We start from the raw sequence: 18,494 nt of genomic DNA on the forward strand, positions 1-18,494 counted from the left end.
CCACTTGCTCCACACTTTTGTATTTAGACATTTAAATGTTTTTTTTTTTCTAACACCATGTCATAAAGAATCTTGTCTACGTGACTTTGAGATGTTGCTATGTGAAATTATGAAGGTGGGAGTATGGCCACCCCAGCATAGAGTTTCCTGTTCCACATCATGTATGAATGTACTCAAGGTTGGGTGCCACTTAGTGGAATTGGTGGCAAGTCCTAGGAGAAAGGCCTTGGCTGAGTCACAGCCAAGCCCAGCAGTCAGTTCTGGGGCTCTGTCTCATACAGAGGATGATTCACTCCATGCCCCTCCTGGTAGAAGGAGAAGTTGTTCAAGTGCTCCTTGCCTTCAGCCCTGTCAGGGCAGCTGGAGTAAGGCAGGGCTGAGTGTGCACAAGTGGAGGAGTCTGGAGTAGGCAGAGGAAAGGGAAATGAGGGGGCTGTCTGACAGCTAGAAAGCAGATTCAAGGTAGGTGGGAGTGGGGGAAGCTAGGGTACAATGACTATATTTCTAAGATGTATGCAAACCACACGTACTCAGAACTAGGTTTTTATTGAAAAATTGTTCATTATACAGGGAAAACGTTTCCCTAACCATCACAAAAGGGCATATAATGAAAAAATAAAGTCTTTTTTACCTCTTAGATTCACAGTTCTCCGGGCTGTTTCCCCTAAGACAGGCACAGTCCCTCCAGAAGCAGTCTGTATTTACATGAGTGTAAACACAGGTATCTTCAATAAGTTATTCAACTTCTTTAAGTGTCTTAGTCCCTTTTGTACTGTTATAACAGAATATCACAAACTGGCTAATTTATTATAATAAGCAGTAATTTATTGGCTCACAGTTCTGAAGGCTGGGAAGTCCAAGATCAAGGTGCTGGCATCTGGGCTTCTTGCTGTGCCATCAAATGGTGGAAGGCAGTGTGCAAAGAGAAACTGTGTCCTCACATGGTAGAAATGTGGAAGAGAGAGAATCCACTCCCACAGGCTTTTTATTTCTAGTGGCATTAATCTATTTATGAGGGTGGAGGCCTCAGGTGGGCTTAAATACCTCCAATTAGGCCCTACTTCCCTATGCTGTTGCCTTGGGGATTAAGTTTCCAACACATGAGTTTTAGAAGGGACAAAAACTGGGCTTCAGCATCCTTATCCTTAGAATGATGAGGCTAGGCAGGACATTTCCCAAACTTACTTCCTGGTAAGAATCACTTGGGAGGACTTGTTTAACATGTGATTTCTCCAACCAAAGGCCCTGGGATTCTGATTTAGCGAAAATGCAGTGGGATTTAGGAATTTGTATAATTGGAAGAATCTCTAGGTGATTGTTATTATCAGGAATTTGGAGAAACACTGGATTTAGAGAGTCTCTAACAGTTAAAAATGTTCAAAAGCCTATAATATTCTGCCCTTTAGAAATCCTAATGTGATATTATGTTGTAGAAATCAGAACTAATGAAGAAAGAAGAAAGGTGCCTTTATGGGAGCATAGTAAAATGACTGAAAGCCATCATGTGGGCCCTTTTCCAATAACAGTGGGGAATATTGGCCCCTCTCCCTGGTCTTGTTGCTTTTGCATGCATGGAAGTTTGTAATGGTGATTTTAGTTTGCTCTAATGACATGGACTCAAGGAAAGGAGCATCTTTTCTGGGCAATTCAGTGAAGATTAGAGAGCCTGGATCAGTCCGGAGAGGAATGTACGGGACTTCTTCCATAAAAGCGGGGAAGTAAATGGAGATGGCTACAGACAACACAAGGCAGTTAAAGCCTTCCCCAGATGGGTATGACTGGGTTTTAATCCGAATCTCAGCTTGAATGGATAACATGACCCAAACACTTGGAACTTAGGACTAGAAATGTAGCCCACTACAAAAGGACTTCTTACAGCTGAAAAATCTCTCAAGTAGTGCAAACAATCTCTCAAGTAGATGCATTCATCTCCCTACATGGACTGTACCTTTTGTAGGGCCTTCCCTGGCTTGAGCGTGTTTGTGGGCACAGGCACACATGTGTGCATGTGCACATCTGCATGCATGTGTACGCAGGCTGTATTAGGCCATTCTTATGTTGCTATAAAGAAATACCCAAGCCTAGGTTATTTACAAAGAAAAGAGGTTTAATTGGCTGATGGTTCTGCAGACTGTACAAGAAGTGTGGTGCTGGCACCTGCTTCTTGTAAGGGCCTCAGGAAGCTTTCGATCATGGTGGAAGGCAAAGGGGGAGCAGGCATGTCACATGGCGAGGGCAGGAGCAAGAGAGGGAGCAGGGAGGTGCCACACACTTTTAAACAACCAGATTTTGTGATGACTCCCCATCATCAGGATAGCACCAAGCCACTCATGAAGGATTTGTCCCCATGACCCAAACACCTCCCACCAGGCTCCACCTCTGATATGGTTTGACTCTATGTCCCCACCCAAACCTCATCTTGAATTGTAATCCCTATGTGTCAGGGGAACCTGGTGGGAGGTGATTAAATCATGGGGCAGTTTCCCCCATGATGTTCTCCTGATAGTGAGGGAGTTATCATGAGATCTGATGGTTTAAAAGTAGTTTCCCCTGCTGAAGGCAAGGAGCACTTGAACAACCTCTCCTTCTACCAGGAGGGGCATGGAGTGAATCATCCTCTGTATGAGACAGGTAGCTCTCTGTCCTGCTACCATGTAAGACGTGCCTTGCTTCCCCTTCACCTTCCGCCATGATTTTACGTTTTCTGAGGCCTCTCCAGCCATGTGGAACTGTGAGTCAATTAAACCTCTTTCCTTTATAAATTACCCACTCTCAGACAGTTCTTAATAGCAGGATGAAAATGAACTAATATAGAAAATTGGTACTGGGATAGTGGGGTACTGCTATAAAGATAACCTGAAAATGTCAAAGTGACTTTGGAACTGGGTAAGAAAGAGGCAGAGGTTGGAACAGTTTGGAGGGCTTGGAAGAAGACAGGAAGATGCAGGAAAGTTTGGAATGTCCTAGAGACTTGTTGAATGGTTTTGACCAAAATACTGATAGTGACATGGAAGTCCAGGCTGAGGTGGTCTCAGATGGAGATGAGAAGAAATTTATTGGGAACTGGAGCAAAGGTCACTCTTGCTATGCTTTAGCAAAAAGACTGGTGGCATTTTGCCACTTCCCTAGAGATCTGTGGAACATTGTTTTTTGTTTGTTTGTTTGTTTGTTTGTTTTGTTTTGTTTTGTTTTGTTTTGAGACAGAGTCTTGCTCTGTCACCCAGGCTAGAGCACAGTGGCCCAATCTCGGCAAACTGCACCCTCTGCTTCCCAGGTTCAAGCTATTCTCCTGCCTCAGTCTCCTGCTAGGATTACAGTCATGTACCACCACACCTGGCTAATTTTTTGTATTTTTAGTAGAGACAGGGTTTTGCCATATTGGTCAGGCTGGTCTCAAACTCCCAGCCTCAAGTGATCCACCTGCCTAAGCCTCCCAAATTGCTGGGTTTACAGGCATGAGCCACCACGCCCAGTCAAGATCTGTGAAACTTTGAACGTAAGAGAGATGATTTAGGGTATCTGGCAGAAGAAATGTCTTTTTTTCTTTTTCTTTTCTTTTTTTTTTTTTGAGATGGAGTTTCGCTCTTGTTGCCCGGGCTGAAGTGCAATGGTGTGATCTCAGCTCACTGCAACCTCTGCCTCCCGGGTTCAATCAATTCTCCTGTCTCAGCCTCCTCAGTAGCTGGAATTACAGGCGCCCACCACTCCACCCAGCTAATTTTTTGTATTTTTAGTAGAGACAGGGTTTCACCATGCTGGCCAGGCTGGTCTTGAACTCCTGACCTCAGGTGATCCGCCCACCTCAGCCTCCCAAAGTGCTGGGATTACAGGCATGAGCCACCACTCCTGGCCAATTTAGGGTATCTGGCAGAAGAATTTCTAAGCAGCAAAGCATTCAAGAGATAACCTGGCTGATTCTGAAAGCATTCAGTCATATGTGTTCACAGAGAGTTTATCTGAAACTGAAACTTATGTTTAAAAGGGAAGCAGAGCATAAATGTTTGGAAAATTTGCAGCCTGACCATGTGGTAGAAAAGAAAAACCTATTTTTCTGGGAAGAAATTCAAGCTGGCTGCAGAAATTTGCATAAGCAAGGAGGAGTCGAATGTTAACAGCCAAGACAATGGGGAAAATGTCTCCAGGGCATGTCAGAGACTTTCACAACAGCCCCTCCCATCACATGCCTGGAAGCTTAGGAGGGAAAAATGGTTTCCTGGGCCAGGGCTTGGCCCTGCTGCTCTGGGCAGACTCAGGACTTGGTACCCTGGGTCCTAGCTGCTCCAGCTCCAGCAGTGGCTAAAAGGGATCAAGGTACAGCTTGGGCTGTTACTTCAGAGGGTACAAGCCCCAAGCCTTGGCAGCTTCCACATGGTATTGGGCCTGCAGGTGTGCAGAAATCAAGAGCTAAGGCTTAGCAGCCTCTGCCTAGATTTCAGAGGATTTATGGAAATGCCTGGATGTCCAGGCAGAAGTCTGCTGCAGGGGCAAAGCCTTCATGGAGGACCTCTACTAGTGCAATGCAGAAGGAAAATGTGGGATTGGAACCCCCACATAGAGTCCCCAGTGGGGCACTGCCTACTGGAGCTGTGAGAAGACAGCTGCCGTCCTGCAGACCCCAGAATGGTAGATCCACCAAAGCTTGCACTGTGGGCCTGGAAAAGCTGTGGGCACACAATGCCAGCCCATGAAAGCAGCCACAGGGGCTATACCCTGCAGAGCCACAGGGGTGAAGCTGCCCAAGGCCTTGGGGACCCACCCCTTGCATCGGGTGCCCTGGATGTGAGACAGGAAGCCAAAGGAGATCATTTCAGAGCTTTAAGATTTTATGACTGCCCCATCAGGTTTCAGAATTGTATGGGGCCTGTGGCCCCTTTGTTTTGGCCAATTTCCCTCATTTGGAACAGGAACATTTACCCAATGCCTGTGCCCCCATTGTATCTAGGAAGTAACTAACTTGTTTTTTGTTTTACTGGCTCATAGGTGGAAAGGACTTGCCTTGTCTTAGATGAGACTTTGGACTTTGACTTTTGGGTTAATGCTGGGTTAAGACTTTGGGGGACTGTTGGGAAGGTATGACTGGTTTTGAAATGTGAAAAGGACATGAGATTTGAGAGGGACCACAGGTGGAATGATATGGTTCGGTTCTGTGTCCCCACTCAAACCTCATCTGCAGTTGTAATCCCCACATGTTGAGGGTGTTGAGGGAGGGACCTGGTGGAAGGTGATTGGATCATGGGAGTGGTTTCCCTCATGCCATTCTCATGATAGTGAGGGAGTTCTCAGAAGATCTGATGGTTTAAAAGTGGCATTTTCTCCTGCTATCTCTCTCCTGTCACCATGTAAGATGTGCCTTGCTTCCCCTTCGCCTTCCACCATGATTGTAAGTTTCCTGAAGCCTCCCCAGCCATGCAGAACTGTGATTCAACTAAACCTCTTTCCTGTATAAATTACCTAGTCTCAGGCAGTTCTTTATAACAGTGTGAAAACAGACTAATACAACCTCCAACATTGGGGATTACATTTCCACATGAGAAATTTTTTTTTTTTTTTTTTTTTTTTAAGATGGAGTCTCACTCTGTTGCCCAGGCTAGAGTGCAGTGGCACAATCTCGGCTCACTGCAAGCTCTGCCTCCTGGGTTCATGCCATTCTCCTGCCTCAGCCTCCCGAGTAACTGGGACTACAGGCGCCCACCACCACACCCGACTACTTTTTTTGTATTTTTAGTAGAGACAGGGTTTCACTGTGTTAGCCAGGATGGTCTTGATCTCCTGACCTCGTGATCCGCCTGCCTCAACCTCCCAAAGTGCTGGGATTACAGGCATTAGCCAACGCGCCCAGCCCCACGAGATTTTGAGGAGACAAACATCCAAACTATTTCACAAGCTAATTTCCACAATCAGTACTGAAAGATTCTTGTATTTTTACTTAGTTTTGGTGGTGTTGGGGGAAGGCAGGGTGCAGTCTCTAAAGAACCAGCATCTTTTTTTCTGTTATTCCTGACATAAAGAGGAATAAGGGCACTGAATTTAAGTTTATTTTGCCAAGTTGGGAGTTGTTATTACTCACACTGATCATCAATAATAAATATATATGATGAAATGAAATGGCTTTGGATTGGAAATCAGATATGTCTTGATGTGGCACTGCCACTAAGGAGCTATGTGACCTTAAGCAAGTAACTTACATCTCTAGACCTGATTCTTTATGTAAATAATGAAAGTATAGATTAGGTGGTACCTGATTTTGCTTATTCTAAGGTGTACTTTTTTCACATTTTAATATTTCTGAACTTGGGATGCATCTTATAATCAATGGGTGTCTCACAACAATTATTGGCAGACTTTTCTTCTTGGCTGCCTTTACAATCTGCAGCATATTAGATTCAATTAAATACTGTACTTAGCTCTATGAGTAGCTACATAATAAAACCTTACGTTTGCACATTAATATAATACTCAGCCATCTTCCAATTATGTTCTAAATACTCATTCATGCATTTCTAGAGGACCCCAGATTGGTGGTTTTCAACTTTGGCTTCCCAGAGAAGAGGTGAGCTGATTCTTAGAAAGGAAGTGTCACTTACCTGGCAGGCAGAAAGGAATGAACAGAAGAGGCAAAAGGAGGAAATATGTGGGAAGTCACAAAGATGTAGAAAAACAAGACACATTTGGAAAATGTCAAGTGTCTTGTATGGCTGGACAACTGAGTACACATTGCTAGCTAGCAGATGAGGCTTTAGGAGGACACAGGAACCAGATTGCAAGGGTGCTGGGTAACATCCTAAAAAGCTTGGATTTTTATCCTCAGGGTTAAGGGTGCTGAAAGTTTATAAACAATGAGGAAATCTATCTGGATTCACATTTGAAGTTTAGGAAAATCACTCTGGTGGTATGGTAGATTGTCATTTAAAAGGGTGAGGGAGGCCAGGCGCGGTCGCTCACGCTTGCAATCCCAGCACTTTGGGAGGCTGAGGCGGGTGGATCACAAGGTCCGGAGATTGAGACCATCCTGGCTAACATGGTGAAACCCCGTCTCTACTAAAAATACTAAAAAATTAGCCAGGCATGGGGGTGGGCGCCTACAGTACCAGCTACTTAGGAGGCTGAGGCAGGAGAATGCTGTGAACCCGGCCGAGATCGCGCCACTGCACTCCAGCCTGGGCAACAGAGCGAGACTCCGTCTCAAAAAAAAAAAAAAATGGTGAGGGAAGTAAGATGAGTTAAGAGGTTATTGACATATTCAGACAAGAAATGATGACAGCTTTAACTTCCAACTGGTAGGAAAATGAGGGAGAAGAAATGAAGCTGAAAGATATTCACAGAATGTTGACCAAAGAGATGCAGAATATGAGGGAGGGATCAAGGATGATTTCCAAGGCCAAGCATGGGGGCTCACGCCTGTAATCCCGTCACTTTTGGAGATTGAGGTAGGAGGATCACTTGAGCCCAGGAGTTTGAGACCAGCCTGGACAACCTAGGGAGACCCTGTCTCTGCAAAAAAATTAAAAAATTAGCCGAGCATGGTGGCTGCACCTGTGGTCCCAGCTACTTGGGAGACTGAGATGGGAGGATGGCTTGACTCTGGGAAGTCAAGGCTGCAGAAAGTCATGTTCACACCATCGCACTGCACTCCACTCCAGCCTGAGTGACAAAGACGAACCCTGTCTCCACAAAAAAAAAAAAAAAAAAAAAGGAAAAAAGAAGTATAATTCCCAGGTTTCTGGAGTAGCTGCCTAAATGAACAACAGTGCCATATAAAGTTGGGGCCTTAAGAAGAGAAGAGGGTTTGAAAGACCAGAGGAGTTGTGTTTTGCTTATGTTGATTTCGGGGTGCCTGAGAGAAATACGCAATTGAAGATGTACACAAAATAAGTGAAAAATAAGTCTAGGTCTCAAACAAGTTTAACTCTTACGACGTCTTTAGGTAAAAATACTTCTATTTATTTGCTCCTCAAAATCCACTTTCCACCATTCTCCACCCTTCTCTGTGTCCTGGGAGGCTGAATTGTATGGATTACAGAGGCTTCTTAAGGTTGACCAATTTGGAGCCCTGGCAGATCAGAGAGAGAGAGAAAGAGAGAGGAGAGTCAGCTTGAGGTATTTATTGTCTCCTATCTCCCTCCCTTCCAGGTCAACAGCTCCTGTCTGGTGGCCTTCTCCACACAGCTCTCTCTCAAGAGCTCCTCAACTTATCCCTTCCCTTGATCGTTTAGGCCAAATTGCCCAATTTGAATATACTTTCTGTTTCCTTTGGGGGGTCCTGGTTAGTACAGTATAATGTACCAGGAGTGGCTAAGGAAGAAGAAATGGAAAAATAAATTGGTTTGCACACATATTTAAGAAGTGCATGGCACTTCACCTTACCCAGGGAACACGAACATGAATAGTGCCAGGCATTCAATGGTATCACAGTTTCTCATATATGACTGGTGGGTGATATAAGATGAAGTAAAGGGGTAGGACAAGGCATTGGGAAATCAACTGACTCCAACTGAGAAAATACGTTGTCATTCAGAAATCGTCAATGGCAGTTTTGACGAAGTCCCCCATCTCCTATGAGGTCACAGGGAAAGAATGGCTGAAGATCAACTTTAGGGCCTAACGGTTAATGGTAAGAGTTGCAGAGTTTCAGCACTAATTAAAAGCTGAACATTGACAAGTGTTTAACTAAGTCTAGGACACCAATGGGGAAAGAGTGGAACCTTGAGACACGGGATGGGATGGGACCTATGGGAAGAGATAATCAAGGCTAAGAATTCTGAACCCCAAGTCCCCCACACCACCCTTGGTTTCAGAGCCAGCCTTCCCTGCACAAAAGCCCTTTAATGCTGTATTTCGGGACAGCTGCCTTATGAGCCAATGCCTCTTCTGAGGACCCACATCCACACACCTTATTGCTTCAAGGCACAGGGCTTGGTGGACATCTTTAGATTTTTAAAAAATCCTTCTGCCAGGCACAGTGGCTCATGCCTGTAATCCTAGAACTTTGGGAGGCTGAGGCTGGTGGATCATCTGAGGTCAGGAATTTGAGACCAGCCTGTCAACATGGCAAAACTTCATCTCTACCAAAACTATAAAAATAAGCTGGGCATGGTGGCACATGCCTGTAATCCCAGCTACTTGGGAGGCTGAGGCTGAGGCAGGAGAATAGCTTGAACCTGGGAGTGAGCTGAAATCGCACCATTACACTCCAGCCTGGGCAACAAGAGTGAAACTCCATCTCAAAAAAAAAAAAAATTTCGTCTCTCCCCTCCCTCTGATCTTTGGATTTTTGAGGTAATATGGACCACATTTGGGCATGCTGCTCTAATCCACTTAGTGGGCAACTCACAAGGCTACAGATTTTGAGTGTAGTCGGTTAAACAAAGACTCTGAATCAAGTCCAGGCTGTTATCCCAGCTTCCCTGTCACTGGGCTTTATAACCCAAGGATACAGTGGTCCTGGAAATTTCTGTGTCAGCCAAAAATACTATACGTAGACCCTAGCATGCCCCAACAGGAAAATCAAACACATATCCCTAAGGTTTTGGAACTGGAGGACCATGTCTGCCAATGAATATTCTTCTACTTGAAAAGTAGCATTTAAGAGGCTCCTGAGCCCTTGTAGAGAGTTAACACCTGAATTTGGGACCCCATGTGCCTATGAAAACTGCCCATCATGAACTGAGTATTCATGATGGGTAGTTAACTCACAATCCATCAAATCATATAATTAAACATGCACAGTAACATTCCAAATAGAAGTGATCATGTATGAGACCAGGCTGGAACAGCCCAGAAGGCACCATAAACTATCACAAGCAGGTGGCCCAGAAGCCCTGTTCCTTGTACCTTCCTCCAGCCACCCTTACACCCTCGTGGGGAGTTCCCTGTGGCCAGTTAATGAAAGAGGCAGACAAGGAAGAATCAAGGGCCTGCATCATTGATCAATCTGCATGGCATGTTGGTACGAGCTGAAATTAGACAACAGCTACCTTACTGCTCCACTCAAGGGGGCCCTGAAATATAGCAGTAAAGGACAGGGTTGAGGGGAGGACACTTTATTATCTACTTCATTTGTAAATAAAGGTAGGCTGAGTATGGATCTGTACTTACAAATGGGGACTGGCTGCTGGGTTGTTAACTGATCAGGATCTGGGAAAGAATTAGCTAGAAAATTGTGACAATAAGATCTGGAGGGTGGAAAGTACATGAATGGACCTTTCAGAATGGTCACAGAATGTGGAGCTATGTCTTATATATCTTAGGCCCTCAAACCTAAGAATATGTCATCTTACATGGCAGAAGGAACTTCGCAGATGTGATTAAGGATTTCAGACGTGAAGGGTATCCTAGATTATCCAGGTACACCCAAAGCAATCACAAGGATCCTTTTATTTGTTTTGTTTTGTTTTTCAAGACACAGTCTCCCTCTGTCATCCAGGCAGGAGTGCAGTTGATGCAATCACAGCTCACTGCAGTCTCAAACTCCTAGGCTCAAGCAATCCTCCCACCTCAGTCTCCCACGTAGCTGGGACCACAGGTGCATGCCACCATGCCAGGCTAGTTTTTTATTTTTTGTAGAGGCAAGATCTCACTATGTTGCTCTAGCTGGTCTTGAACTCCTGGGTTCAAGTGATCCTCCTGCCTCAGCCTCCCAAAGTGCTAGGATTACAGGCATGAGCCACTGTGTCTGGCCACAGGGATCCTTATACGAAGAAGACAGGATTGTCAGAATCAGAGAGAGATTTGAAGATGCTATACTGCTAGCTTTAAAGAAGGGTTCATGGCTGGGCACAGTGGCTCACACCTGTAATCCCAGCACTTTGGGAGGCCAAGGCAGGTGGATCACCTGAGGTCAGGAGTTCAAGACCAGTCTGACCAACATGGTGAAACCCTGTCTCTACTAAAAATACAAAAAATTAGCCGGGCTTGGTGGCAGGCACCTGTAATCCCAGCTACTCAAGAGGCAGAGGTAGGAGAATTGCTTGAACTTGGGAGACGGAAGTTGCAGTGAGTGGAGATTGCGCCACTGCACTCTAGCCTGGGCAACAGAGCAATAGTCCATCTCAAAAAAATAAATAAATAAATAAATAAATAAGAGTTCATGAGCCAAGGAATGTAGGCAATCTCTATAAGCTAGAAAAAACAAACAGACAAACGTGCATCCCTGGGGGCAATTTGTTTGTTTGTTTTTTGAGATGGAGTCTCACTGTGTTGTCCAGGCTAGAGTGCAGTGGCACAATCTCGGCTCACTGCAGCCTCCACTTCTCTGGTTCAAGCAGTTCTCCTTGCCTCAGCCTCCTGAGTAGTTGGGATTACAGGCACCCACCACCACACCTGGCCAATTTTTGTATTTTTAGTAGAGAGGGGGTTTCTTCATGTTGGTCAGGGCTGGTCTTGAACTCCTGACCTTAAGTAATCCATGCCCCCCGCCCCTCAGCTTCCCAAAGTGCTCGGATTACAGTGAGTCACCATGCCCAGCCCCTGTTGCCAATTTGATTTTAGCCCAGTGAGGCTTCTAAACTACAGAATTGTAAGATAATAAACGTGTGCAGTTTTAAGCCAGGAATTCTGTGGTGATCTTTCACAGCAGCGATACGAAACTCATATACCATGTAAATGCCCAACAGAGAGTGTCCCCAGTGGAGGGGGCACTCCATCAATCAGGTGGGCAGACGACTTGTTTTACAGATGGCAGTCAGCCTTCATTTTTTTCTCAATTAGCAATAATCACTCCTCCGATAAACCCCATTGTCTATGACACTGCCACTACATAAAGCTAGCCTTTTTTTATTTTTTATTTTTATTTTTTTGAGACAGAGTCTCATTCTGTTGCCCAGGCTGGAGTGCAGTGGTGTAATCTCTGCTCATTGCAATCTCTGCCTCCTGGGTTCAAGCAATTCTCATGCCTCAGCCTCCCAAGTAGCTGGGATTACAGGCATGCACCACCATGCCTGGCAGATTTTTAGTATTTTTTTTAGAGATGGGGTTTCACCATATTGGTCAGGTTGGTCTCGAACTCCTGGCCTCAAGTGATCTGCCCACCTTGGCCTCGCAAAGTGCTAGGATTACAGGTGTGAGCCACCACGCCTGGCCGCAGTCAGCCTTTTAAAAACAATTTTATTTTAAATAGAGACAGGGTCTCACTCTGTTGCCCAGGCTGGTCTTGAACTCCTCGGCTCAAATGATCCACCCTCCTTGGCCTCCCGAAGCATTGGAATTACAGCTGAGCCACCATGCCTAGCAACAATCAGCCTTTTTCCCCAGCCACCTTAGTGCTAGCCTGATGGGTTCATGTACAAAATATGTATTTAGTTTTTAATCCTCATGTCAAATTATGAGGTTAGTACTATTATTATTTTTCCTGTTTTGTAGATGAGACCAGGGCATGAGAAGGTTAAGTAAATTGGCCAAAGTCATATTGGCAGTAAGTAGTAAAACCAGGATTTGAACATAAGTCATCTGACTCTAGTACTATATTATCCAATATGGTAGCTGCTAGCCATGTATGGGTTTTTAAAATTAAATTGAATTAAAATTTAGTTGCTGTCACACTAGCCCCATTTCAAGTGTTCAATAGCCACATATGGCCAGTGGTTACCATATTGCACAGCGCAGAGAGAGAACATTTCTATCTTTGAAGAAAGTTCTATTGGACAGTGTTGATCTAGAGTGTGGGCTTTAAACCAATATGTTCTTCAGCATCTCCCATTGATAATCATGTCAAACTCTAAATCAGGTCACAGTGTGGCTGAGACTCTTCTCCAAGTTACTAAACAGCCACTCCTACAGGGCTGCCTTGAGTCCTGTAGGTTCTTCAGGTTCCTATGAATATGTTACTGACACAAAGAAGCCCTTAAAACATTGGTATTGGGGGTTCAAGCTTGGCAGCAAATAGCATGTGCTAGAATGTCAAGGGAGCTGCAAGGACTAAAATAGGTTGGCATCTGCATTTGTGCCTGGTACCATGTCAGATGGTACTTGGGGAAGGCAGAAGAAAGATATTAAAGACTTATATCATAAAACCGTTGCCCTCAAAATGTGGACACAAGACTAACTTCATTCATCCCCAAAATATTTATTAAGTGCATACGGTGTTCTAGCAATGGTTCTCTCTTTTTAATACTTTATTTTTTGAGATACCATCTCACCCTGTCACTCAGGCTGGAGTGCGGTGGCATAATCTTGGCTCACTCCAACCTCCACCTCCCAGGTTCAAGGGATCCTCTCACCTCAGCCTCCTGTAGCTGGGACTACAGGTGCATGCCATCATAATCAGCTAGTTTTTGTATTTTCTGTAGAGACAGGGTTTTGCTATGTTGTCCAGGCTGGTCTCAAACTCCTGAGCTCAAGTGATCTGCCCATCTCGGCTTCCCAAAGTGCTGGGATTGCAGGCATGAGCCACCATGCCCAGCCAGAATGGTTCTAGGCATTGGAAATTCACTGGCAGATAGAACAGACATTGTTCCTGACCCTGTGGAGTTTATGTCCTTTCCTGGGAGAAGAGAGATATTGAGTAAGAAATGACCAGTCTGATGAGTGTTACAAAATGGGAACTATAGGATGCCTTGGAATGAAATAATAAAAGAGCCCATAATGTAACTGCTCTAGGAGTTCATAAATGAAAAACAGCCATGTGCACTAAAACTGGAAACACAAAGGTGACTCCAGTGACCCACCAGTAATAGGACGTGTTCTTACTTTAGGCAAGTGTGAATCTTCACAAGATTTTTAGCAGGGTAATGACATGTTCAGAAGTGTTTCAGGGAAGCAGTATGTTGCAGAGGTCAGGCATTCTGGAAACAGGTAGGTATAGTTTAAATCCTGCATTTGCCACTTATTACCCTTGTGAACTCACTTTCACTATCTCTAAATGGGATAATCATAATAGTACCTACCTTGCAGGTTTTTGTAAAGAATAAATGAGACAATGCATTATAATGTACACTGTTATTACTACTACTTTTTTTGTTGTTGTTACGGAGTCTCACTCTGTCGCCCAGGCTGGAGTGCAGTGGCACAATCTTGGCTCACTGCAACCTCTGCCTCCTGGGTTGGAGCAATTCTCCTGCCTCAGCTTCCTGAGTAGCCGGGATTACAGGTATGCGCCACCATGCCAGGTTAATTTTTGTGTTTTTAGTAGAGATGGGGTTTCATCATGTTGGCCAGGCTGGTCTTGAACTCCTGACCTCAGGTGATCCACCCTCTTCGGCCTCACAGAGCGCTGGGATTACGGGCATGAGCCACCGTGCCCAGCCTTATTTATTTATTTTTTTAATCTTAGATCCTTGATCATTGTGTAGAGGATAGATTTGAGAGGATTAGATTCTTGGGAAGAGAGATCAATTAGTGGGCTGTTGAAGTAGGCTTCGGCAAGAGATGAACTAGAGTGGTGGTTGTAGAGAGGAAAAGAATGTCAGATATTCAGAGAGTTTGGGGAAAAAAGGTATACCAGCAATTCCACTCCTAGGGATATACTCAGGAGGACTGAAAACATCTGTCCACACAAAAACTTGCCCATCAATGTTCATAGTGACGTTATTCATAATAGCCCAATAATGGAAGCATCCCAAACATCCATCAACTTATGAATGAATAAATAAACTGTGGTATATCCAAACAATGGACAATGAAATTTGAAAACATTGAAAGAAGCCAGACACAAAAGGCCACATTATTGTATGATTCCATTTATATGTCCAGGATAGACAAATCCATAGAGACACAAAGTAATTTTGCAGTTGTTAAGCATTGGGAGGAGGTAGAAATGGGGAGTGAGGGCTAACGGGTACAGGATTTATTATGAGATGATGAAAATGTGCTTACAATGAGCCGGGCTCTGATCTCAGAGCTTTACATCTAGGAAGTCTTTAACCCCTACAAACGATCCCCTGATGAAGATACTACTTTTACATCTCTATTTACAGAGGAGGAAGAAAAATGAAGCAGAGAGATTGTGGCTGAGGTCACAGAGCAGAAAGTCACAGAGCGTGGATTTGAAGCCAGGTGTGTCCAGCTTTAGAGTCCTTGCTCTTATTCACCTCACTATACTCCTCTTGGTATAGAGTAGCTAGTATCATATCCTTTCTGGCTAATTTATCTGTATTTTATCAAGGTCTTTCAGGATACCACACCTTGACTCAAAGGTGTGACAGAAGACAACTATTATAGATTTATTTTTGGTGAGTTTAGGGGCTGGCTTTCTCAGGCTAGCTCTACCTTGTGGCTAATTGACTGCCAATGACATTTCCTCGTTTACCTTCAGATCCTAATTGAGGTTCATAATTATGACTCTGAGGCACTACAGGTTCTTGAACTACCTTCTGAATCATGAAAGAAAGATTAAACTATGCGCAGTGTGGTTCATTCATTCCGTAAGTACTTATTGGGTGCCTACCACCAGGCATCCAATATTGGCAACCTGCCCTCATGAAGCTTATAGTTTGATGAGAGAGAGAAATATATATTAATCATATAATCACACAGTAAGTATAAGATTGCAACTGTGACAAGGACAACTAAGAAGAGATGTCTACTGCTCTGAGAGCATAACAAGGGTTTGACCCATCAAGGTCACGAGGGGTTGTGATCCCCAAGAATGAGGGTAAACCAGGTAAAGGGAAGAAGGGAGAACACTGTAGGCAGGGAGAACATGCAAAGCCCCCTGGTGGGATGGAGCATAGTGAACAGGAGGCCAAGGTAGCTGGGATAGAGTGAACAAGGAGGAAGATGCTGAAAACACAGGTGAGCCAGGCCACAGAGTCTTGTGGGCCACACGGAAGAATTTGCTTTATCCTGGGAGATGAAAGCACAGAGGATTTGATTAGATTTGCATACTGAACCAGTTCTGGACATGAAGGATGACAATCCCTATTATAATCGGTTGCCTCTGGTCAAGTATTTCATCTTTAATTGTTGACCCAGAAGACTATATACAGCCATGTTGCCTAGACCAGGTACTCTAGAACATACACTCTTCCAGGGCAGAGCCACCTACTTGTGACTTGTAGGTGTCGCTTGCACAGGGCATTCACTTACTAGAAGGTTGATTTTAAAAGACTGACAATTGGCCTGGCATGGTGGCTCACACCTGTACTCCCAGCACTTTGGGAGGCCAAGGTGGGTGGATCACTTGAGGTCAGGAGTTTGAGAACAGCCTGGCCAACATGATGAAACCCTTCTCTACCAAAAATACAAAAATTAGCTGGGTGTGGTGGCACATGCCTGTAGTCTCAGCTACTTGGGAGGCTGAGACAGGAGAATTGCTTGATCTTGAGAGGGGGAGTTTGTAGAAAGCCGAAATCGCGCCATTGCACTCCAGCCTGGGTGACAAAGCAAGACTCTATCTCAAATAAATAAATAAATAAATAAATAAATAAATAAATAAAGGACTGACAATCATCTAGCCTAGTTCTTTTACATCAAAAGCTAGGTGTTAGGCCAGGCATGGTGGCTCACTCTTACCAGTAATCCCAGCACATTGGGAGGCCGAGGTAAGCAGATCACCTGAGCTCAGGAGCTGGAGACCAGCCTGGGAAATGTGGCGAAACTCCATCTCTACAAAAAATACAAAAATTAGCTGGGCATGGTGGCGTGTGCCTGTAGTCCCAGCTACTTGGGAGGCTGAGGTGGGAGGATTGCTTGAGCCCAGGAGGTTGAGGCTGCATTGAGCTGAGATCGCAACACTGCACTCACCCTGGGCGACAGAGTAAAACCCTATCTCAAAACCAAAAAGCTAGATGTCTTACATAAATGCTGCCTCATTTAAATCCCACCAGAGTCCGGTCAGGAAGATGTTATTGTTATTCTTGCCGTATGGGTTTAGATAGGTTAAATAACATGTTCAGGTTATTCCACTACTAGATGCCCAGGAAAAATATTCAAGACCCCTCCAAAACTCCTTCCTTAAAGAAGCCCAAGTCAGGGGCAAGTAGGCACTGTACTGAAAGGCTGTTTCTACCGGCTGCATCTTTGAGAGTGCTATTGTAAATAATTTTCACTACTGCCACACCTACTTTGACCCCTAAGAACCAGGGAAGAGGCCCCATCTTCCTCTTTCTAGTTATGTGCTTGCTCATTGGGGTGTGCCAGCAGCACGCCGGCCTCCAAAGGCCTGCCAAGCAACCAAGCATAAAACTGGCCTACACAGACTCTTTTTAGGCAAGTAATTAACACCTGTCTTTTCTCCTCCAGTTTTATTCAAATAGCCTAATAATAGAGCTGGTTCATCAAAGCAGTTACAGTCAGTGTCTTGAAGCTTGACTGCTCAATGAAGTTCAAGGCAAAGTACCTTTAAAATACAGTTCTAATGTCCTATGTGTAGTAGATATTTCTTCCTAGCAACATCCTTGGAGCACAAATAACTTTTGCCTGGGAAAACATCAGTATTCTCAAGAATAATGACACTGACTTTTTTCCAAGGTTCTACATTTTCTCTTTTTGAAATGAATAATAGGACAAATCAGACAGGTTCTGAGAGCCTGTACTTTTGTAGGAGGCGTGGGGAGCAAGGTTGGCACAAGAAAGAATTGAGGCATTGTTTCTGCTCTGGCACAAGAAAGTAGGACAAAGCCCTGAATTTCATGGGTAGGTTCTGATTCACCCTTTGCATTTCTTTTTTTTTTTTTCTTTTCCTTCTTTTTTGGTTTTGGTTTTTTTTTTTTTTTTTTTTTTTTTTTTTTTTTTTTTTTTTTTTTTTTTTTTTTTTTTTTTTTTTTTTTTTTTTTTTTTTTTTTTTTTTGAGACGGAATCTCGCTCTGTCGCCCAGGATGGAGTGCAGTGGCGCGATCGTGGCTTACTGTAATCTCCACCTCCTGAGTTCAAGCGATTCTCCTGCCTCAGCCTTCTGAGTAGCTGGGGACTACAGGCGCGACTTTTCATTTTTTCTGAAACCGGGTTTCACCATGTTGGCCACTGACCTCACCTCGTGATCCACCCGCTTCGGCCTCCCAAAGTGCTGGGATTACAGGCGTGAGCCACAGCGCCTGGCCAGCATTTATTTTNTTTTTTGAGACGGAATCTCGCTCTGTCGCCCAGGATGGAGTGCAGTGGCGCGATCGTGGCTTACTGTAATCTCCACCTCCTGAGTTCAAGCGATTCTCCTGCCTCAGCCTTCTGAGTAGCTGGGGACTACAGGCGCGACTTTTCATTTTTTCTGAAACCGGGTTTCACCATGTTGGCCACTGACCTCACCTCGTGATCCACCCGCTTCGGCCTCCCAAAGTGCTGGGATTACAGGCGTGAGCCACAGCGCCTGGCCAGCATTTATTTTTAACGTTCATATCCAACAACAAGGAGAGATGAGGAGGAGGGAGTCTGGGGGATGGGCATGGAGAAGGTAAGGAAGAGGTGAAATGCAGGCAGTAGGTATGCATTGATGGAAGACACGAAACAGGTAAGGCCAGAGAAACTAGACCATCAGAAGAGGAACTGGAAGAGGAAAGACAATGGTTGAAAACGAACTGAGAAACTAAAGGGAAGACAGCGAGAAAACAGAGGGAAAGAAGAAATGC

The sequence above is a fragment of the Rhinopithecus bieti genome, unplaced genomic scaffold (assembly GCF_001698545.2).
Source record: "Rhinopithecus bieti isolate Rb0 unplaced genomic scaffold, ASM169854v2 scaffold_17882, whole genome shotgun sequence".
In the NCBI taxonomy this organism is placed as follows: Eukaryota; Metazoa; Chordata; class Mammalia; order Primates; family Cercopithecidae; genus Rhinopithecus; species Rhinopithecus bieti.